General features: G+C 41.9%; 1 protein-coding gene across 2 annotated transcripts in view; it reads left to right on the top strand.

Moving 5' to 3' along the window:
- Dusp22 (dual specificity phosphatase 22) overlaps window positions 1–25,012 on the top strand; it is a 61,948-nt gene that overhangs the window by 20,419 nt on the left and 16,517 nt on the right. The window lies entirely within an intron of this gene.

The raw sequence follows: 25,012 nt of genomic DNA on the forward strand, positions 1-25,012 counted from the left end.
TGAAGATCTTTTCCTATTCTCTAGGCTGCTGTTTTGTCCCATTGAAGACTTCCAATGGAGGGATGGGGACAACAACATGCCCACAAAACTTTAAACCCAAAATTTGTTCTGCCTACAAGAGATGCTGGAATAAACATAGAGCAGAGATTAAGGGAATGGCAAACCAGTGACCAACCTAACTTGAGACCCATCTCATAAGAAAGAGGCAACCCACAATACTATTACTGATATTCTGCTATACTTGCAGACAGGAGCCTAGCATAACTGTCCTCTGAGAAACTTCGCCCAGCAGCTGATGGAAACAGATACAGAGACCTACAGCCAAACATTGGGTGGAGCTTGGGGAATCTTGTGGAAGACGGGGAGGAAGGATTGAAGGAGCCAGAGAGGTCAAGGACACTACAAGAGAACCTACAAAATCATCTAACTTGGGCCCATAGGGGCTCACAGAATCTGAACTACTAATCAGAGAGCAGGGGTGGACATAGGGCCCCTACACATATGTAACAGCTGTGCAGCTTGGCTCTCATGTGCATCCCCTAACAACTAGAGCAGGGGCTGTCTCTGACTCTTGCCTACCTTTGGGTCCCTTTCCCCTAACTGGGCTGCCTTGTTCAACCTCAATAGGGGAAGATGTGCCAAGTCCTACCTCAACTTGATATCCCAAGGGAGGCTGATATCCATGGGAGGCCTCCTCTTCTCTGAGGAGAATGGGAGGGGGTGGCGGAGCGGAAGGGAGAGGGAGGGACTAGAAGAAAAGGGAGGAGGGGAAGCTGTGATTGAGATGGAAAGTAATAAATGCAGTAATGAAATGAAAAAATAATGGTGGACATCACCTGACGAACAATACCTGATGTTGTCCTCTGACCTCTACAGACATTCACAGCCATGTTTGCCTGCACATTGCACCAGCATATACACAAATATATGAGCACACATACACAAAAGAAGTGTTTTCTTATTTGAGAGACTAGCACGAGCATGGTGTCTTCAGCATTGAGGAGAGGTGAAAAGTGATTTTTCTAATCATAAACTCAATATGATTTGTAAGTGCTGAGGAAGTAATATTGAACAATGAAAGGTTTTTCCCTTCCCCTGAGAAAAGAAACAGAACCCTGTCTTTCTGATGTAAAAATTTCTGAGTTTGTTTCATTTTTCGTTCTATGTGTTTGACAGAGCACCTGCAGGAAACAACTACTTTTCACTATTAATAGAAATACTTAAAAAGTCTTCTCATTCTATCACACAATTTCTTCATGTCAGAGATTATAATTTTTCATCGATGAATTCAGTAGAAAAAGAAAATCTACATACATGTATGCTATATGTTTAGCAGGTGGATTGTATGAACTGGAATTTGATTTAGATGTTTTTGATTTTGTGTTTTGAACTCTTTCAATATATATGAGTTAAATAGTAGCTAGCATATTTTCATAAGTAGGCGTTTATGTATTCTTTCATTATGTGATAGGCTCTCACTATGAAGCCTAGGCTGGCTTAAATTCCCTATTCTTTCTCAGCCTCCCAAGTGCTGGGAGTACAGGCATGTGCCATCGGTGATACCTACCCAGGTGTTTATTCTTAGCAAATCTGTTTTTATTTTCTTTAACACTAAAAGATGCTTTTTGAGCTATCCTTGTCCAGTATCTAATTTTGTGGTTTTGTTTTACTTGGCTACTTGTGTTTATTCCACACAGGCTGTTATCTACATGTCTCTACTGCTCTCTGAATTCACATGCCTCTTTATGAGGACACACTCCCCAGGATGAGTGAGGCGCTGCATCTGCTTGGACAAGTCCTGCACCTCAACCATGGGGCTAGAGTCTGTGGCTGGTAGGAGGACCCTTGTAGGAACCTTGGTCTTCCTGCCCTGTGCCCCTCCGAATTTCTCTTGAGCAGAAGTTTTGTTGGCTTCTGAAATGTGAAGCAAGCCAGAATCAGTTTTAAATGATATTTAATGTTTAGGAAGAATGCTCTATTGCTCCTCTCCTTCCCACTGTGGTTCAGTATGATAAAGCATGCATGTAGCTAATTCTGATGTAGTCCAGCCCCTCTTCTCACAGACTTCAATCATTGCTCTATGTTCACTTCCCTGTACAAAGGAAAGAGAATTCTTAGGCTGCTTACCATTTCTGTAGTGCCTACATTGTGCGCTTGGTGAGACATGAATTTTACCTATTATTGCCAACCTCTGTTTGATGTTCCAAGTCTTTTTGGCCCATGTAACATGCTTGAACCAGGGGGTGGCCAACTGCCTTTGTGGAGTTTCTTTGGTTCCAATGGTGTACAATTTAGTCTGGCACAGAGGGCTGTAGATGCTTGTCAAAGAACAAAGAACTGTGTACATTCTAAGCTTCAGCCTGAAGTGAGAAACCATGTCTTTGGTCACATATGGCTCATTGGTATAGGAAAGCAGAGCTGTGTCAAGAATGACTTCTTCATGTCAGGAGTTTGTGCTGGAGGGAGGGTCTGGTTAGTGTTATGGCCTCCAGCACTGGGGCTGCTGTCACAGTTCCTCACTTGCCAGGAAGCAGCATACACAGTATCTGGTTTGGTGGTGCTGCTAAGGCCTCTGTTGTAGAGTTACTAACCTCTAATCCCCTCAGGAGGTTCCGTGACTCTTTTATTGAACTCTGCACACCTTTTGTTGGCATTGGAAGACTGGACCCATAAAAGAAGATCATGCATTTTTACATACTTCGGTGCTGCCTCCTCCTCTGCCTCTCTTGTCTGATGGCCACTGTGTTTCCCTGTGCCTAGGACACAGAGACCTAACAGGCAGAGTGTATGTGAGTGTTCGGCCTTAGCCCAAGTTGTAGAAACTGTCAGTCACATTCCTCCCGATAGACTCCCAAATGATTAAAATTAATCATTTTAAACACACAGAGGTGTGCAGGTGTTTGGGTGCACTGAAGTTTATGGACATGATGTTGGTAATGGCAAAGCAGTGGAGGGAGGATCATCCATGCAGATGCAAAAATACTTAAAGCAGTTCCAACAGAGGGGGTGTCTGTGTATTTAAAGGAGAGAGCTCATTAAGAAACAGAAACAAATCTTAGCAAGTGTCTATAATATGATCTCATTTATGTAAAATTTAAAATCAGCATTACATTTCTATTACATTTGCAGATAAGGGTCTGAAAGGATCACACCAGACCCCCAAGAATGGGAGTGTTGTTTTCTTTTTGTTCTTTTAGTCCTTAGTTTACTTGTTCCAATAAGAGCAGTGGTTCTCAACCTTCCTAATGCTGTGATCCCTTAATACAGTTCCTCGTGTTGTGGTGTCTCCAACCAGAACATTATTTTTGTTTCTAGTTCATGGCTGTAGGAATCATAATGTCAACATCTGATATAAAGGCAGTCTTAGGCGACCCCTGTGAAAGGATTGTTAGACCCCACAAAGGGATCGTGACCCACAGGTTGAGAACCACTACAATAAGTGTATCTCTTTGAATCATGGGAAGAAGAGTTTGGTTGAGCTTAGTGTTTATGATAACAACAGGTAGATTGCATGTGCTTATTTAGGGTTAGGTTGAAAAGATTCTGTATTTTTTTAATAATTGTGTGCTATGGATTCATGTGTGCTGTGTTACATCAGAGCATCCTTTGTGGCCTGTGATCAGCAGATGCAAGACAGTACATTATCCACTTCAAGTTGTGTTCATCTTCAAAGGCAGAAGCTAGCCCAGGACATCTCTGTCATTTGATAGAGGCTTTATTTTCAACAGCAAAGCAGTCTGTTTTTCCTGGATTGACTGGATTGACATACAAATATGTTTATGCCCATCTTTCAGGATTCACAGATTCACCTAGTGCTGTGGTTTAAAGCACTGGGCAGTGGTTCCTGTGTAGGTGGCCATTGTTTCTGTCAACCTGGGTGATGTTGTTTCTTACTAACATTGCACAAGCACCTGGTGGTAAAGGCCAGAGCCTCTGGAAACTAACAACTCTTTGACCTGATATATCTTCTGATTAATGGCTGTTTCAAGAAGCCGCCTTAACTGGGTCTTGCTCCTCTATGAAAATTTTGAGATGTCATCTAAAAGTCAGTGGTACCCACTCTGCTCAGGGATTGCAGTGCGTCTCGGGTTCAAAGCAGATTTGTTTGAAGTCAACTTCAGACTTTAAATAGATATGACTCAAATAGAAATAATTACTGTAGGGATCGAAAACTGTCTAGTAATTGCTCTTTCTTGAATCTTCTGCCTGAGTTCCTTGTGCGGGGGCAGCCAAGTACAAAAGAGGCTGGCTCTTATCTGCCTGCTGCTCTTCTGTCACCATCTTATTTGCAAATGGAGCACTAGCATGACAAGGCTGCCTGGGGCAGGGGGAAGGCTGGAACTTCCTAATACCAGACTGATTCTGAGAGAAATATGGTGTTTTTTAAACCTCCAGAATGAAGGAGGGTTATGTTTGTCTCCTTGTAGTATAGCCAGGCTTTCAGGAAACATGTTGTCCCTTCCTACTTCTCTGTCATGCTTCTGCTCACTAGCCTTGGATTATGGATAATACAGAGAGAAATAAGGAGCCCCATATTGATACAGTTAAATAAATCCTCACAGTGGTACAGAGCTGCAAGTGTGTGCTAGATAAAAGTATTCCCTAGTCACCCCTGAGAGTTTGGCAGCCAATAGGATTGTACCAAAGGGTTACAATTTTGTTTGGTCCTAAAGGATAATCAGAGTTTGCTAGATGGTGATGGTGAGGACATTTGAGTTGGGCTGTGATTCCTAGTAAAGAACAGTCTTTGTAGTGATGTGGGAATACAGAGGCAGGGTGTGTCCTGGCCTGCATAAAAAGCTCAGCAGAGCAGATCTTGAGAGTAGCCAGGCTGGAAAGGCAGCCTTAGAGAGGATAAGTTGTTTGTCAGGCTTAAGAGTGTAGTGGGAGTTAGAGAGTCACCCAAGATTTGTGTACCACGTCAAGTGACACAGACTGCTTTTCCAGTAGTATCAATGCAGAAATAAAATTGAGAGAAGGAGATCCATATCATGGAGACCTTGGAAGCTCTTGCTTTATTCCTAGTTAGAAATAAGGGTTGACCTGGAACTAGGGAGTAGGATTTGTTTTCTAGAAAGAAAAGATCAGATTGGATCTGGGACTGTCACACAAAATGATACAGCAGTGTTGAAAATGAAAGAACTGGGAAAGATTGTGAAGCAAAATGAGCCCAAAGAAGGAGGAAACAATAGTCTTATTAAACATGCACATGATAGGTACAAAAGCAAAGAGTTCAACTATATAAATGACAGAAGGAGTGATCTCTCAAAAAGTTGTAGCAACCATTAACCTCTAGGCACCTCAAAAAACAACTTCAAAAAATAGAAAGACATTTCTCAGGTAGAGTGGAAAGGAATTATCTAGTGTTTAGTTGTGGGGTGGGGCAAGGTTGGTGTCAGGGTATCTTACATAATAGCTTCATGGGGCAGAGACTTGGGCCACTGATGGAAATACACATCTCAGAGCTCTGGGGTGAGATGCTCCTGCTATGTTTCAAAATTTGTTAGAAATGCAGGTCCATTCAATGCTCCAGAGAGAGTGTAGGTTGGACACAAATACTTGACCATCTTCTCTGTAAAATGTGTAGCCACTTCAATGGGCCTGAACAAAACCATACAAGAAAATAATAAGATAGGATGACCAGGGAATCATGTTTGTTCTATCATGATGTTTGCAGTGTAGCAGAGGATGTCATCAGTTACCAAATTCACATTGTGAGGTAGCTGTGTATATGTCATTCCTATTAACTAACCCCTTATACATTCTTGTTTACCTCACTTTCCTGATCAGAGTTTGGTGTTCTCTGCAGGGCACCACAGGGTACTTTGACCCTGGACCAGGTGTAGTGTTTATGTTTTGTTTTACCTCAGGCGAACAACTCCAGTTCCTTGATGATGGAGGAGACCCTTATCTACGAGGCTATTACAGGCAACCAAAAGAGAGGAAGTTAATGTTACATATAAAGCAAATGAGGCAGGGCTTAATGGGCGTCTGATGTCTGTTAGGGTGTTTAAAGGGTAAAACTGACTTAGTTTGGTGGAAGTAGCCAAAGAACATCTATAGAGGGAAAGTGTGTCTCTGGCCCTGGTTGGGACAGTGCAGTGTATGGCTGACAGCCACTGGGCACCCTGAGTGCTGTGTGAGCAGGGGCAGTGTCTATCCCAAGGGGGCTCCATGTGTTGCAGGCTCTTTAGGAAGAGTCCTGAGAGTCAGAAGTTTGAATGACAGGCAGAAATTACTCAGTGCTACAGAGCTAAATCAGGGCTCAAGGTTGCTATGAACAACAGTATTGCTTTTTACCATAGGAAAAATGATTATTTAAATAGATCCAGGTTTACTTAAGATTAGCTTAAGCAAATCTGCTGTTTTCTTTTCGAGTGTTCTTAACAATTCCTTACTAGGTAGTGACACAGGTGGAGCAGTGCCTGCCCACACCTGCAAGGGAAGTGATGCAATCTTACTTAAGGTTCTGAGTGTGAAACAAGGTGGCTCCTCGGTGTAGGTCAGACAAACAATGTCCAGAGTGCTTTTGGAACGCGCTCCCCTCCCTGTAGCCCAGCTCCCCGGGGGTTCTGGAGACTTGTGTGTAATGGGAGGATGGCATCCACTCCTGGATATGGATTGACACATTGCTTATCTCCTGTCGGTTGTTACCACAACCACAGCAGATGGTGACTTTCTACCCTTGGTCACAGAGCAGGTGAATTGTTGACCATCTCTTGACCTCTTTGATGGGAAAGAAAACAGTGCCAACCTGTTTTGACAGTGCTTTGCTCAGTGTTCCTAATATCTTAAAACCTCTTTTTTTTTCTCTCTTTCTTTCCTTCCTTCTTTCTTTCCTTTTCTTTTTTCTTTTTATTTTTTTCTTTTTTGGTCTTTATAAGGATCAACTCAGGGACTTCTGCAAACTAGGCAAGCACTCACTAAATTACATCTCCAAACTCTTCTCAAACTTTATTCTCAGGCAGGGTCTTGTTAAGTAGCCCAGGCTAGTCTTGAACTCATTCTTGCCTAGTCAGGCCTTGAACCTGATCCTACCTATGCCTTGCAAGTAGCTGGGATTACAGGGCTAAACCACCAGTTTTAGCTTGGAACTTTTTTTTTTTTTATCCTAGGCTTTCTTGTAGTTAAAATGAGATGAGCCACTAAGCCCTTGGTTCCTTTGACCATGGCCAGTGCCAGAATGCAGGGAGCTTTAGGTGAGAACCAGCTGTCTGCCTTGTCACTTAGTAACTCTGGAATGAGCTAGCTTGGGTGGACAGATCTAAACCCAGACATTGAGATTCTCTCTCTCTTTTTTTTAAATTTAACTTTGTTTTATATTTATTCACTTTACATCCCGATTGTAGTCCCCTCCCTCATCTCCTCCCAGTCCCATTCTTCCTCCCTCTTCTTCCCTCTTCCCCTCCCCTATTTCTCAGAAAGGGGGAGCCCTCCTCCCCTGCTATCTGACCCCAGCCTATCAAGGCTCATTAGGACTGCCTGCATCCTCTTTTTCTGTGCTTTGGCAATGCCTTCCCCTCTCCCACCATTCTGTTTTATTCTGTTTGCCCTTCTGAATGAGAATTAAGCATTCTTCCTACAGTTCTCCTTTTTATCTGGTATTATATGGCTAATATCCACTTATAAGTGAGTATATAACATACATGCCTTTCTGGTTCTGGGTTACCTCACTCAGGATGATCTTTTCTAATTCCAATCATTTGCCTGCAAATTTCATAATTTCCTTGTTTTTAATAGCTAAGTAGTATTTCATTGTGTAAATGTACCACAAGTTCTGTATCTATTCTTTGGTTGAGGGACATCTAGGTTGTTTACAGATTCTGGCTATTATGAATAAAGGTGCTATGAACATAGTTGAACAAATGTCCTTGTTGTACAATTGAGCATATTTCAGGTATAAGCCCAGGAGTGGTATAGCTGGGTCTTGAGGTAGAGCTGTACCCACTTTTCTGAAAAAGCCTAATATTTATTTCTAAAGTGGTTGTACAAGTTTACATTCCCAGCAGCAATGGAGGAGAGTTCCCCTTGCTCCACACCCTTGTGAGCATGTGCTATCACTTGAGGTTTTGATCTTAGCCATTCTTATGGGTTTAAGATGGAATCTCAGAGTCGTTTTGATTTACATTTTCCTGATGACTAAGGATGCTGAGCATTTCTTTAACTGTTTCTCAGCCATTCAATGTTCCCCTGTTAAGAATTCTGTTTAGTTCTGTACCCCATTTTTTAATTGGATTATTTGGTTTTCTGGAGTTTAGTTTCTTGAGTTCTTTATATATTTTGGATATTAGCCCTCTGCTGGATATAGGGTTGGTGAAGATCTTTTCCCAGACTGTAGGCTGTCATTTTGTTCTATTGACAGTATCCTTTGCTTTTTTTTTTTTTTCCAGTTTCATGAGGTCCCATTTATTAATTGCTGATCTTAGAGGCTTAGCTGTTGGTGTTCTGTTCAGGAAGTTGTCTCCTGTGCCAGTGAGATCAAGGATCTTCCCTACCTTTTCTTCTGACAGATTTAGTTTGGTTTTATATGGAGGTCTTTGATACACTTGGACTTTAATTTAGTGCAGGGTAATAAATATGGATCTATTTGCATTTTTCTACATGTACATCCAGTAGATAAACACCTTCAGCAAAGTGGCTAGATACAAAATTAACTAAAAAAAAAAAAAAAAATCAGTAGCCTCCTGTATACAAAAGACAAATGGGCTGAGAAAGAAATTAGGGAAACAACGCCCTTCACAATAGCCACAAACAAAACAAAATAAAAAACATAAACTATTTTAGGTGTTATCCCTAACCAGGCAAGTAAAAATTTGTATGAAAAAAAAAATTAAAGTTAAGAAGATTTCAGAAGATGGAAAGATCTCTCATGCTCTTGGATTGGTATAATCAACATAATAAAAATGACCATCTTACCAAAAGCAATCTACAGATTCAGTGCAATTCCCATCAAAATACCAACACAGTTCTTTACAGACCTTGAAAGAACAATTTGCAACGTCATATGGAAAAACAAAAAATTCAGAATAGCTAAAATAATCCTGTAAGATAAACAATCTTCAGGAGGTATCTCCATCCCTGCTCTCAAGCTGTACTATAGAGCAACAGTAATAAAAACTGCCTGGCACCGGCATAGAAACAGACTGGTGGTTCTATGGAATCAAATTGAAGACCCAGAAATAAACCTATACACCTACAGACACTTGATTTTCAGCAAAGGAGCCAAATTCAGACAATGGAGACTCTCGCTCTTTGGGACTTGCTAACATGATGTGGCAAATGCAATCTAATTTCCGTAAATTAGAGTTCCTTTTCCAAGGAACAAACTCTGTGATTCCAGGGAAAGACCGTTACTTACCATTGATGGTGAAATTCAACTACATTGTGGTATTCTACCCTTGGAAAAAAAAAAATGTTTCCTGCTAACCCAGTATGAGTAGCATTCCTAAACATTTCTGTTTTGTTTTGTTCTTTAAACTGGGGTTTCCTGTCTCTTGTGATGAAAACTGTTCTTTCTGCTTCTGAAAGAGCAATGATAACACAACTGAGTGGTTCTTAGTGATCATTTTGAGACCCTGGTGACCCTCTGCCTCTTTGGTGGCCACAGTGTTCTCTGTCCTGGGGCTTCCCCAATGTGAGCTCTGCCCAAGGTGGCCTGGGGCTTCCATCTGCGTCCGGTGCTAGAGCACACAGCTGTCAAAATAAAAATAGCCCATCAAATTGCTCACAGTGGAAGGGGGGAGGGTTGTGGTAAAGCACTGCCCCATCAAAGGGAGGCCCTAGGACACTGGTGCCTAAGCTGATAGAGGAAGGTATCCTTCCAGCTGCACCTACTATATTGTAAACCCCAGGCAGTACCATGGCAACCATGCAGCATTCACATTTGACCACACTGCAGAAGGGTACTGCTCCTGTGTAGAGGAAAAATGGCAGATGCCACTCTTGCCTTACTTCTTCTTCTTAACTGCCCAGCTACTGAATCCTTTCTGCTCTGAAAGCCTTGTCCATATGGTTATAAAACTCTCGCTAAACTTGGCTTCTACTTTTGGGAGCCTCAGCCCCACCTTCAAGGAATTGGCTAGCCCTTAAGAGCAACACCCAGTTGAGTCAGTCTTTTAACTCCTTCATCCAAGGTGTGACCCAGAGAAGGGACACAGAGCCAGAGTAGTGTGACATAGAGGCTGTTTAAATTGGGCTTTGACAGCACTGTACTTATCCAAGCCTGAAACAAGAGGTAGTGATACATCCAGTGACTCAGACTGCCGTTGATTCCATGTCCTTCACAGGCAATGCACTTCAAGCACTCTCTGGCTGAGGTATCTGAGAAGAGACACTGATACTGTCCTACATTGTGCCCTGTGCCCTCTGGAACACATGGGCTTAAGGGGTAGTCATGTCCTGCTAAGAGAGTGAGACTGGGTTAGCTGATACTTTCCTGTGGACACAGCTGCTCATTACTTCCTAGTCTGTGTGGTGCTGTTTGCTGATAGCTGAGCAGACAGGTAGGACTGCCGTCAAGTGAGAGCCACTAACCACACACATGCTGTCAGCCATTTTTTGAGCACTTACTGTGTGCTAGGATTGTACTTGGGCTCTTTCACATTTTGGTCTCATTCCTTCATTTTCTAATCACTCATTCCCTTATTTTCAAATCCCCCCTCCCACTCAGCACAGTAAAGAAGAGAAGGTGTTTAAGAAGGGTAACTGGGCTATGGTGGTTCATGCCTTTAATCCTAGTACTTGGGAGGCAGGGGGCTCTCTGTGTGTTCAAGGCTAGCCTGGTCTATAGAGCTAGTTGCCAAGGCTATGCAAAGAACCCCTGTCTTGGAGAGAGGGGTTATCTGCTGAGTCAGATACCATGAAATTGGGGAAGAACATGAGCAGGGAATTGAGCTTCATGTCTTCTGAAGGGGTTGTATGAAGTGGGTCTGCCTAGACAAGGGCTCTGCATACTTTTTTCTGTCAAGGTCAAGAGAGGAAAGGATTTGGGTCTTATAGGTTCTGTTAAAGGTTCTCCACTCTGCTGTGAACATGGAACCATAGAGTATATAACAGGTTTGACTGTGCTAGGCAAACACAGGCCTCAGTTTGTCTTCCTTGCCTTCACTGTCAGTGCCGAGGAGGATTCTCTGATACAGTGGACCTGGAATGACTCCAGAGCTGGCTGGCCTGAAGCTTGAGCTGTGTTATCCCAACTTAATGGCTTCTGAGAATAACTGAATGGCCCAGTCTTATACTCACCAGTTGCAATTTTCCATTCTTTCTGAAATCAAAATATGATTATCATTTTCTCTTTCCTTTTTCTCCCTCCCTTCTCCTATAATCCTCATTCTCAAATTCATGACCTCTATTCTTTAATTGTTGTGGTATATGTGTCTGTGTATATGTGTGCATATTTCTTGACATATATATATATATATATATATATATATATATATATATATATATATACAGCCTGTATGTTATATATAAATTTTAGGGCTGACTACTTGGTATTGGATAACCAATCTGAGGACCTTTCCCTGGAGAAAACAGTTTCTATTGCTCTCAGCATTCCTAGTTGCCTGTAATTTCTTTGTCTAGAGTTGAAGCCCCGTAACATTTGCCCTTCCATGTTATCCTGTCAACTGCTGTCATACTTGTTTATATCTTCTCTAGGCAGCCATTGCAACAGAAGGCAACCATTACAGAGAATCATAGCCCATTGAAATGTGTAGAACAAGTGACCATATGATACCCAGCCCCAACTGATATATCTATAACACGACTGGACCTAAAACTCAGGGATCATAGCACAGAGGGAGTGGGAAAATTATAAGAGCCAAAGAAACAGGATATTTCTGTGAGATTTCATTTTATAGACATGCCAGAGATGCTCGATCCATGAAGTCTCGTCGTGATGGCTGCCTAGTTTTTTTTGTTTGTTTTTTCATTCTTAATGAGCTTGTTCACCATATGTCCTGCCGAGACCATTAGCAACAGGCAGTAAAAATTGAGGTTCAGGCCTTCTGAGATCAGAATGCCTGCATGGAACCATGATTCTAAAACCAGCTTTACATGTCATAGTCAGCTTTGGGACTGTGCCTTTAGGACATGCAGGTTTAAAATTCAAAGGATTGCATCTACCTTTTAGAGAATCTTTTTCTTCACTTAAAGGCATTTGATGCTGATTTTCAAAGTGCAAGAGCTGAGAGACTGAGAAAACGATGACCGCTGTAAAAGTTTAGGATCAAGCAATCTAAGCTTTATGTGCTGTGCTGAGGCACCTGCATTCTGGGGTCTTGGAGACACTCAGAGCACAGAGATGGAGTCTTTGTAAGCTACGTTGGTGAGAAAATCTGTGAAAAGAGGCTTTGCATGATGTTGAAGTTCTGCTGAGGAAAGGCCATTGGAAAGAGAAGGAACCACAGGGCTCAGGGTAGAGTGCAGGGAAGGACAAGACATGAAGAGACTGACTCAGGCAATCCAGTGGCCCTAAGCAGGCCAAGCTAATGCTGGAGCAGATGGCAATGGGGTGGGGCTGTGGACATGGTACAGGACTTTTGAAGTTGGATCTTATTTACTTTCTAGATTCAGGGGTGCTACAGAATAAATTTTAGGGACACATGGTCAGATAAAAATGTTTCATTTACAGAAATGTTTTCCTTAGTGATGTTCTCTTATTGGTTACTAAGAAGCACTTTCATTCCCAACCACCTTTTGATGTGGTTGAATGGTACTACTGTTCATGGAGGCACACTGCAGAATCCCTAGATTTTGAGTACATGTTAAACTGACCTGAGATTTCATGAGTCACAGCTGGTACATCACACTGAACCAAACCCAGAAGAGGTGGGGAAGTCGAGCAGCTGAGATTGCCTTCATTGCCTTCCTATAATCCATTCCGTGTGGGCCTGAGGGAAGCCCTTGTACTGAGGCCACTTGGTCTTTCTTTGAAACCTTGAACAAAAATAAACATCAGAATGCTCTTTTGCCATTCCGACAAGTCAAAAGTACATCGTTGTTTGACTAACCTGAAAGCAGCAACAGGTGTAGAGGCTTCTTATTTGCATCTTGGCTCACAGAATCAAACCCCAGGCTAAATCTTACCTCTCCACTCTGACCTTCCCACACACACCCCCAACCCCACCAAGGGCCACAGTGTTCTTGGAAGTTGTTATTTGTAGTAAATGCCTAAATTTAGCATGCAGGAAGAATCAGTGGCAAATGGGTACTTTCAGAAAATGGCTTTTCAGTTTAAAATCTAGACTTAAAGCATGACACATGGAGTATCACTACAAGGCTCTGTTTATCTTCAGCTGTGATTTTCTTTAGTGATTCCCTTGACATTTTGCCATACCAGAAATGTAAAAAAGAAGTACCCAAGAATCTTGACCTGTTCTTTATTTTTTATACCAACTTTTAATTCCTAGTCAAATGACTCTTAGAGCGTTTTTAGATTACTATTCCTAGGGATGTAAATTTGACTTATCCTTTTCCCTTTAATACAACATAATTTTTTAAACTGTTATGGGCTGTTTGTAAAATCTTAGGTTGAAGAAAGACATCAATCCAAACTCATGGACCAGGCCCTGAGCTTGGCTTGCACACACATAGAGGTGCCAGTCTCTGGTGCCTCTCTGGATTAGACACCCTTGCAAAGATGGGCCTTACGAAGGAGACTAGTGTGGTCTCACCTGGAATGTGCACCTCGGGGAAGTTTCAAGTCAACAGTTGTTACCTCTTGGACCTATGACCTACACGACTCTAGTTTACTTCCTTTAGGTTTTTATGAAGTACAGAAGTACTTGGGTCCACAGGGACAGAGAAGAGAATGGTCGTCCAGCGGTAATGGATAAGGAAGCAAAAGGAGTTAGTGTGTAATGGGTACAGAATCTGATTTTGGAAGAAGAGGAACCTCCAGATGATGGTGATGATTTCCAACTGTGACGGGGTTCACTTGGGAACGATCAATATGATATCTCAAACAGTGGCTACATCTGTAGTCATGGGTATTTAAAAGATGAGACAGGGATTCCCTTAAGTCCACAAGTTCAAAGCCAGTGTGGGTAGCACAGAGAATCTTCCACTTCAACAAACAAACAAAAAATCAAACTTGATGGCACAGGCCTGCTACTAGAAGACTTCAGGCAGAAGAATACAAGTCCAAGGCCAATCTTGGCAACTTAGTGGGACCTTGTCTCGAAATTGAAAATAAAAGGAGGGCTAGGAATCATGATTTGGTAGTGGAGCATTTGTCCAGCATGTGCTGCCAGAAAAAAAGAAAAAAAGGAAAATAACTTTAAGATAGTAAGTTTACAGTATGTGTATTTATTTTACTATAATAGAAAAGAGTGGCCAGACAGTGGTGGTGCACACCTCTGCACTCAGGAGGTAGAGGTAGGCGGATCTCCGAGTTCCAGGCCGGCCTGGTCTACAGAGCAAATCTAGGACAGCCAGGGCTACACAGAGAAACCCTGTCTTGAAGAAGAAGAAGAGAGAAAACATGAATATGAATATGGTGCTGATACTGGTTGGTAAGGGTGTTGAGTGTTTCTAGGTTCTGGGCTTCTAATCAAAAGAACTGAAGGTGAGTGCTTACATAGATTTGCAAAAGTATGAAAGAAATTATTCAGAGCAAAACAGGAGAAAAGGTCAGAATATACTGCAAGAATGCAGGGGGCCATATGGGTAAAGATACTCAAGACCCCAATTATTATTCAGAGCTTTTTTTTATGGACGAAAGAACAACTTTGGAAAGTAATGGGTATAGTTTGGATGGTTCTCTATTTTGAGTGTTAGATTATCTAATAATTTTTCTACTGTGCATGTTCCCATAATTCATCTGATTTTAAATATATGCATGCCCAATTGTTCATAGGTATAAGATGGTAAATGGGAGAGTCTCTCTGAAAGTTCACTTGAGCATGCATAATTTTGCTTTACTGTTTATGCGCCTAAAACGAGTTTAAGCTGGAACAGTTTTTGTAGTCTTCATAATATTGGAATTGCATTTGAATAGAAACCGTCTAAATTTGACTCTATTAGGAGTAGAGAACCTTATCCTATTTTTTTAGAGAGGGGATATCCATGTAGCCCAGTGAAGGTAGGGATCCAGTGTTGCTGGGTACTTTATTTAGAGAGGGCTGTGTATGCATAGTGTACACAGGTAAGGGATCTAGTCTGTATTACTAGAGAGTGGGGCTGTGCTTTACCCAAACCACGTAGGGCCCCAGATGACTAATCCGTGTCTGCCTCAGTACTGTGGGCTATCTTCACCAATAGGACATGCTTTTGCTGTGTGATTTTGGAGTTTTGATTGTTTCTGTTTTGAGACAGTCTTATGCAGCTCAGGCTACCATCAAACTGGCTATATAGCTGAAAATGGCCTTAATCTCTATTTCTTCTGCTTCTGCTTCCTTAATATTGAGACCAAAAGCATGCACCAGGGCACCCAGCAGGCTTTGTGGGGTTTATAGCAGTGAATAAATTGTGATCTGGCTTCTGATCAAATGAGGTCACTCCAAATTTTAATATTGCTTTTAATATTATTTTTTTTATTTCTGGGAAAAATAGTTGGGGCCTGGCAAAAGTAATTCTTAGTAGGGTTACAGTCTTATTCTGTCCTTGTGCTATTAAGACTTATATGTTTGGAACTGGAAATACCTGCTTAGCAGGCCTCCTAGAAATCTGAATGGGCTTGTTTATCAAAGAAAAGAAGCCATTTTTGTAGGAGGGAGCTTGGTTCATCCATCCTCTCTCTGATGCTAAATTCTAATAGTGACTTTTTTTTGGCAGCTAAAATAACTTTTCCATTGCATGGATTTCTAGCTTTTTCCAGAACTTACTCTTCCGTTTGTTGTTAATAGTTCTACAAGGGTACAGTTGTGTCCTTTAAAAAAAAAAAAGGTATGTGGTATTTGTATATACTTTGTTGTTAATACTTCTCCAAGGGTTCAGGTAGGTAGTATTTGTATATACACATATACAATGTGCAGTGATGAAGTTAGAGCAACTCCTGTCACCTCTATCCTCTCTGCTGTTGCCACCTCTGCTTCCCTCCTGTATTCTGGAGTAGTTGTCCCCTTTGCCATTGCCAGTCTTCTCCGTACCCCTCCCTCCCCAGCCTGCCCAGGTTCTGATACTGACTAGACCGTACTATGAGAAGATCAGTTAGCTCCTGTGTGTAAGGAAGATCCTCTGCACGGTCTGTAATGCCCCCAGCAGCCAGCAGTGTTGTTGAGTGTGAGGTGGAGGTCTTTTCATTCACACTTCACACTAGCTTCCTTATGAGAAAGAATGGCTGTGCACAGATGGCTCTTCTGCAGAACAGGTCACCTGGATTCTCAGAAGATTCTTACTATGTCTGGGGTTGGACGTAGTTGAAGAAATTGTTCTTGAAACAAGCAAGAGTTTGGCATTTTCCTGGTTTTGTGATCAGAAACTTGACCCTGCTTCTCAGGTATGTCCCTGTGTATCATTTGAAGTGTAATCTCTAGTTTCAGTCCAAAGAAAGGCCAAAACCTACCTTTTAGTGGTTATTATACTTGCTGAAACAGAAAACTGAAAAATAGTGGAACTTTTGAGACTATGACAGTCTGGCTTATTCAGATCAAGCCTCTGGTATGTTTTCTGAACTTTCTTCTTCCCCAGTGATATCTGTTGATGTAATTTCTTTCTGAACTTTCTTCTTGACCTGGTATTGTCTATTGACGTAATTTCAAAACCTAAATACAAGAATTTCAGCAGGGAGCTTCTCAGGGCATATCCCTCATAACTCTGTTACTTCTGTCTTGTGCTTTCTGGCCTTTGCACCCTGTGGTTCTGGGAGTGATGAATGTCCAGCATGTACAGTCCCTCACTGTGGACACAGAGCACTTACACATTCTCTCAGCTCTTGACCTGGTCAGGATTGCTGCTGTGTCCCGGGTATGCTGGCCCTTCAGCCACATAGAATAAAGAAATGAGCTCTTCCTATGTTCCCATAGGATCTATGACATATAAAGCACACGCAGATCACTAACTGATCCAGTTTTTGTGTTTTAGTTCAACACGAAACTGTTCTGTGGTTTGAAAAGTTGTGACTTGATATTTAATAGCTCCATAAATGTTAACTGGCTTCCAACCAGCCCACTGTTCTGAGACACCATAGGAAGTGCTCATTTTCATTTTTCATTTTATAAGAATTTTATTTCAAGGAAGAAGAAAAACAATTTTATTTTTATGTGCTTCAAAATATTAAAACATGAAGCAGAAAATATATAACAAATGCTATATACTACTGAAAACGTTGTTGCTTTTTTTTACTCCTTGTAGATTTTCATATTGTGGGAGATTCCTATGATCTTTTTTAACCTCCTTTCTTTTGCTATCCTTTACATAATATAACTAAACACCTCCTCTCCTTCATCTGTCACTCTCTACAAAGCTCACCAGAGAACGATCCTCTGTGTAGTTCTTAGAGAGGAAATGTGTATTCCTCTGATCAGTACAAGGGTGATTTTAAGTCAGCTCAGTTTTCTGGTGGCACAGGGGTCTCAGTGCTGCTTTCTGAATTAGTAATTAACTGTTAAAAGCTGTGCACATGTGCAGGCATCTGACGCCTTTTTTAGGTAGCTGTAGTTCTGCCTCTGTGGCCTCAAAGATATCTGTGCTTTGTTAATGACTAAGTCACGATAAATTGGTGCTTTTGGGGGCGAACAGCTAAGCCTTTTTGACAGTTTTGACTCCTTCCATGACTGGATTTGCATATTTCTTATTGTAGGTCATAGTGAAGTGTTCTGTTTGAGTGTCACTAGAGCGTATGTAGACAGTGTGCCCTTTGCATGGCCTAAAAACCAGTTCTCCTTCTTCCCTAACGGTATTTAACAGTGCACACACACACACCTTGCATTCTTCTCATGCCACAGCCTTTATGAAGCCGACTAGCACCTATCCACAGCACTTTGACTTTGAGTGAATGCCTATCATGGGCCAGGCATCATTCCAGGAACCTAATTTGTTCTTGTAGTTTTATGGTCTTTGATGCTGTGATGTCTTGTCTCTGTTTTTACCTTAATAGCACAGGGTACCCAAATGTAACACATTCATCTTTACAAGTTGCATGAGCAGGAGGCTGAAGCTGCACATGCCCATCTCAGCTGTGGGGGCAAGGGGCCTCGAATGGCCACATGTTATTTCCTTATCCTTGTGGCTCACAGAGAGAATACCTTCCACCTGATTCCTATGGCTGGTTAAGTCTCCTGAACACTGGGCAGGTTCTACCTTGTAGACCCAAGCTTATTTTCTTCAGTGCATTAGATATCACAGAGGTAACTATGTGGCATAGCCTAAAGGAAGCATAATGATTCCCACTTTCCCTGCTAACAAGTGTTTGAGGCATATGCTCTTAGTAGGCAAAATGCTATTTGGTTTAACCTCTGTCAGTTCTCTTCATTTTCTCTCCTTTTGTCTGTCTTCCCAATACATAGACTGGGCTGACTTAGCTTCTGCTAGAGTGAAGTGGCTCTCCATCAACATGAGGAAGAGGTAGACATTCTGCACCATCCTAGTGGGGTCCACTTAGCCTTTGCCTGATTGGAGTTGCTGGGCTGAGATGGCAGTTGTATACTTGAGAATCCTGTCCCTCTGGAAGTATGGCCTGTCATGAGAAGGGAGGAAGTATGTGGGAGGAGGGATTTCACAAGCTTCTGGGCCTGACCGGCTCTCACTCAAGAGCAAAAGAAAAGAATGAGGCACTCTCATGGAGGCTGGAAGAAGCAATGGATATGTGTATTCAGAAACAGGAGTGCTCATCTCAGTGGAAGAGAGGAGGGAAATGTCCTTTTTTGGCAGAAGTATTTCCTTTTCTAGTGTCTTACCCTTCAAACTACACTGTAATATGCCACAGGTTGAAGAACTTTAGATGTTTAAAATAACTGGTCAATCTGTTGCCTGCTTTTTGATCACTTCCCCAGGGTGGCGCTGCCTTGCCAGGCCACCATAGAGGATGCGCTTAGTCCTGATGCGACTTGATGTGCTGGGGTGGGTTGGTGGTTGGAGGGAGGGGCTCTCGCTTTCTGAGGGGTAGGAGAGGGGGAATAGGGGAAGAGGGAGAGAGAGTGGTACTGGGAGGAGAGGAGAAAGGGGGCTATGATTGGGATGTAAAGTGGGTAAAAAAAAATTAATTAAAAAACAACCGGTCAACGTTCCCAGCATAGTGTAGCTTCTGGGGCCCAAGAAACATGATGACAGAGGTATAGAAGGGGCTGGTGGGACTGACAAGTATAAGCCATACAAGTAGGGAGAACCCACTACTTTCCTCCTCTTCCCTGCCAGCAGACCTTCCACTCTTGACAAAGTCAGTTTGCTCTTGGGTTAAACTTCCTATTGGGATAAACAGGTAAAATTCATCTTCTCCAAAACTCAGGAGCCTGTAGTAAAAGATGCAATAACTGCCAAAGTAATGATTTTTCTTTCAAATTATGATTAAATAATTTAATATTTTCCCAAATTTTGAAAAGGTACATATAAATGATAAGGGAAAATCGATTTTTATTTCTGAGGGTTTTTCCCATGAACCTCCTATCCCATAATGGCAGATAGGAAGGAAGGGGGTTGTATCATTCAGGTGTTTATCTGCTGGCAGCACATCACACTCTGAGTCAGTTTCAGCAGAAAGGGGTAGATTAAGAGGTAGTTAGAACAATTCCACTAAAATCAGGGACAAAGCAAAGCTGCCCACTCTCTCCATGCCTCTTCAGTATAGTACTTGAAGTTCTAGCTAGAACAATAAGACAACTAAAAGAGATCAAGGGCATACAAATCAGGAAGGAAGTAGTCAAAGAATTGCTCTTTGCAGATAATATGATAGTATACACAGGTGACCCCAAAATTCCAACAGAAAACTCCTACAGCTGATAAACGGCTTTAGCAAAGTGACCATGTACAAGATTAATTAAAAAAACAAAAAACTCAGTAGCCTTCCTGTACGCAAACGACAAACGGGCTGAGATAGAAATTAGGGACTAATTTGTGGCTTCACAATAGCCACAAATAATGTACAGTATCTTGGTGTAACTCTTAGTCAAGCAAGTAAAAGACCTGTATGACAAGAACTTCAAGACTCTGAAGAAAGAAATTGAAGAGGATATCAGAAGATGGAAAACCTCCTATGCTTGTAAATTGGTAGGATTAACATAGTAAAAATGGCCATATTACCAAAGGCAATCTACAGATCCAGTGCAGTCCCCTCAAAATACCAACACAGTTCTTTACAGACCTTGAAAGAACAATTCTAAACTTCATATGGGTGTAAGGTGAAATCTCAGGGTCATTTTGATTTGCATTTCCCTAATGGCTAATGACGTTGAACATTTCTTTAAGTGTTTCTCTGCCATTTGATATTCCTCTACAGAGAATTCTCTGTTTAGCTCTGTTCCCCATTTTTTAATTGGATTACTTAATTTGTTGCTTTTTAACTTCTTGAGTTCTTTATATATACTGGATATTAGCCCTCTGTCAGATGTAGGGTTGGTAAAGATCCTTTCCCAATCTGTAGGTAGTCGTTTTGTTCTGACAACAGTGTCCTTTGCTTTACAGAAGCTTTTCAGTTTCATGAGGTCCCATTTATTGATTGTTGCTCTTAGAGCCTGTGCTGTTGGTGTTCTGTTCAGGAAGTTGTCTCCTGTACCAATGAGTTCTAGGGTATTCCCCACTTTTTCTTCTAACAGGTTTAATGTGTCTGGTTTTATGTTGAGGTCATTGATCCACTTGGACTTTAGTTTTGTGTAGGGTGATAAGTATGGATCTATTTGCATTTTTCTACATGTAGACATCCAGTTAGACCAGCACCATTTGTTGAAGATGCTATCTTTTTTTCCATTGTATGGTTTTGGCATCTTTGTCAAAGGTCAGGTGTCCATAAGTGTGTGGGTTTACTTCTGGATCTTCTGTTCAGTTCCATTGATCCACCATTCTGTTTCTATGCCAGTACCATGCAGTTTTTATAACTGTTGCTCTATAGTACAGCTTAATATCAGGGATGGAGATACCTCCAGAAGATCTTTTATTGAAGAGGATTGTTTTAGCAATCTGGGTTTCAAAGCAGACACTGAGACTTATGGCCAACTGTTGGGCAGAGTGCATGGAATCTTATGTAAGAAGTGGGAAATAGTAAGACCTGGAGAGGAGAGAAGCCCCACAAGGAGAGCAACAGAACCAGAAAATTGGAACACAGCGGCCTTTCCAGAGACTCATACTCCAACCAAGTACCAGGCATGGAGATAACCTAGAACCCCTGCACAGATGTAGCCCATGCCAGTTTAATGTCCAAGTGGATTACATAGTAATGGGAAGAGGGACTGCCTCTGACATAATCTGATTGGCCTGCTCTTTGATCACCTCCCCCTGAGTGGGGAGCAGCCTTACCAGGCCACAGTAGAGGACAATGCAGCCACTCCTGATGTGAACTGATAGAATAAGATCAGAAGGAAGGAGAATAGGACCTCCCCTATCAGTGGACTTGGGGAGGGGCATGCGTGAAAAAGGGGAAGGGGGGTGGGCTTGGGAGGGGAGAAGGGAGAGGCTTATGGGGGGATACAAAGTGAATAAAGTGTAATTAATAAAATAAAATTTAAAAAAACTTCATATGGAAAAACAAAAAACAGAATAGCTAAAACAACCCTATACAATAACAGATCTTCTGGAGGTATCTCCAATTCTGACTTCAAGCTAAACTACAGAGCAATAGTAATAAAACTGCATGGTACTGGCATAGAGATAGACTGGTTGATCAATGAAATTGAATTGAAGACCCATAAATAAACCCACATATCTATGGTCATTTGGTTTTTTATGAAGGAGCCAAAACCATACAGTAGAAAAAAAAAAAAAAGACAGCATCTTCTACAAATGGTGCTGGTATAACTGGATGTCTGTGTGTAGGAAAAAGCAAATAGATCCATATTTATCTCCCTGTACAAAACTCAAATCCAAATGGATCAAAGACCTCAACATAACCTTAGATACACTAAATATATTAGAAGAGAAAATGGGGAAGAGCCTCAAATTAATTGGCCCAGGAGACAACTTCCTGAACAGAACACAACAGCTCAGGCTCTAAGATCAACAATTAATAAGTGGGACCTCTTGAAACTGAAAAGCTTCTGTAAGGCAAAAGACACTGTCAATAGAACAAAAAGATAATTTATGGATTGGGAAAAAATAAATTCAACAATCCTACATATAGAGCTAATATCCACAATATATAATGAACTCAAGAAATCAAAAACCGATAAACAAAATAATCCAACTAAAAAAATGGAGCACAGAACTAAATAGAATTCTCAACAGAGGAATCTCAAATGGCTGAGAAGCACTTAAAGAAATGCTCAACTTCCTTTCCTTTCAGGGAAACCCAGATCAAAATGACTCTGAGATTCCATCTCAATCTGGTCATAATGGCTAAGATCAAAATCTCAAGCAACAGTAAATGCTGGTGAGGGTGTGAAGAAAGGGGAACACTTCTCCATTGCTGGTGGGAGTGCAAACTTGCACAACCACTTTGGATATCAGTCTGGAGCTTTCTTAGGAAATTGGGAATAACTTTACCTCAAGACCCAGCTATAACGCTTCTGGGTATTTATCCAAAAGATGCTCTGCCATACAAAAAGGACACTTGCTCAGCTATGTTCATAACAGCTTATTTGTAATAGCCAGAATCGGGAAACAACCTAGATGATCCTCAACCGAAGAATGGATAAAGAAATGGTGGCATGTTTACACTGTGGTGTACTACTCAGCTATTAAAAACAAGAAAATCATGAAGTATGAAGGCACATATATGAAACTAGACAAGATTATCCTGAATGAGGTAACCCAGACCCAAAAAGGCACACATGGTATATACTCACTTATAAGTAGATTTTAGCCATACAGTACAAGATAAACATACTACGAGGCACAGACCCAAAGAAAATAAGTAATAAGGAGGACCAAAGTGAGGATGCATACTCACTCAGAAGGGGAGATAGAATAGGCAGAGGTAATACGTGAAAAGAGGGAACAGGTAGGAGTGGGGGTCACAGAGAGTTAAAATAGGGTGGAGATCAGTCCTGAGGAGAGCAAGCTAGAGAACCTAAGTCAGGGTAGGCTGCTTGGAGGATATGAGGGGGATTCAAGCAGAGACCACAGAGACTGAAGAGGACATCCTCTAACCCTACTAGTCTTCTAGTGAAGGGCAGGGAACACCAACCCACTTACAAAAACTTTGACCCAAAATTTACCCTGCCTACAAGATATGCAGGGATACAGATAGAAAAGAGACTGAGGGAATGCCCAACCAGTGCCTGGCCTACCCAAATACCCACCCTGTTGGTAAGTGCCAAAGCATGACACTATGAATGACACTCTGCTAAGCTTGCAGACATTAGCCTGTCAGAGTTGCCCTCTGAGAAGCTCTACCCAGCAGTACCTGAAAACAGATGCTGAGACTCACAGCCGAACGTTGGTCATTGCATAGGGAGTCTTGGGGAATAGTGGGAGGAAAGAGAAAAGTACCTGGAGATGACAGGAGCTCCACAAGAAGACAACAGAGCCAGGGTCCAGAGGGTTTTGCAGAGACTAAAGCATCAACCAAGGACCATGCATGAACTCGACCTAGCCCTCCTCAAAGATGTAGCAGATAGGCAATGTAAGCTTCAAGTGGGTCCTCTAGTAAGGGAAGTAGGGACTGTATTGGACAGGGACTCACTTTCTAGCTTTTAGCTCACTTTCTTCTGGCAGGACTGCCTTGACAGGATACAGGGAAGAGGACATGTTCAGCCCTCATGCAACTTGATGAGCTGGGGTGCATGAGAAAAGGAGCTCCCTTTTCTGAGGAAAAGCATAGAGGGTAGGAAGAGAGGGCAGGTCTGGGAGGGGAGGAGGGAAGGGGCTACAGGGAAGTACAGTGAATAAAATAAATGTTGGGGGGGGGGAGAAAAAGAAAAATTGCCCATGAAAAAGAGGTAGTTAGAGGCTTGTGGTTTGCTCAGAGAGCTGGAGAAATGGGCTCTATGCTGAAGTCCCAGGACCAACCCATCACTCTCATACAGTGGTCTAGTGTGTTCTGCAAAGCATGAGCTGCCTTGCTCTGTCCCTCCTGCTAGTTCAGAACTTACCTTCTGTAAGCTTACCAGAACTACCAGGCCTGGACTTGAGCCTGTACCCTAGCATCAGGGCAGGTAGATATGATGCCTGTACTGTAGCTGTCCAGTTGTAGTTCCAGTGACTCTCTGGAGTGACTGGATCAGCAGTAGAAGTTACAGAAAGACTTCAAGTAAGTCTAAAAAGCAGGTGGTTTGTAACTTCCTTTTCCAGGGTCTTTGGCTACATCTGTATCCTTATTGTGCATCAAGCTGGCCCCTCACAGTAATTAGTTCTTCTCCCTGGGTATCTAAGACATGGTGACAAGATTCTGTGGCATTTGGCAAATACAGGGAAAAGCTTTTGAATAATTCATCTATCTTTTACCATATTTCACTAGCAAGGTTGTTGAGATCTGTGTGCCCTGTGTTGACTGACATGGAAGACTTAGGAAGTACAATGTCACAAGGTTGTTGAGATTGGTGCCCTGTGTCGACTGATATTGAGGACTTTAGAACTACAGTGTCTGTCTTTCCTGTAGAGAAGTAAACTAGTTTTGTTTCTTTTTATAAAACTCCAGGTTAGCATAATTTTGAGTCATTACTTTGGATAAAGTTTTTTTTTCCTCAAATTAGGGGGAAATAAATACATTAGTTTATCAGTCAACCTTTACAGTTCTGCAAAGCAAGCAACATTGTTTCCAGGTTTCAAAGGCCTAGTGTAACACTAAAATTGACATAAAAACCTATGGCATGACACCACAGTTTTCAGCCCTTTTTGAAGGTGTTGACTGGCAAGCACTGCCTCCTTTGGGGATATTCAGTATCTGAAAGAAACATAAAAAGTGTGTGAGCAAGTGTTAAGAAGACAGTTGTGAACCTTGACACTGAAGTGCCCAACTCCTGTTTTTTTTGTTTGTTTGTTTGTT

Source organism: Psammomys obesus, unplaced genomic scaffold (assembly GCF_907164565.1).
Source record: "Psammomys obesus unplaced genomic scaffold, mPsaObe1.curated_primary_1811, whole genome shotgun sequence".
Lineage (NCBI taxonomy): Eukaryota > Metazoa > Chordata > Mammalia > Rodentia > Muridae > Psammomys > Psammomys obesus.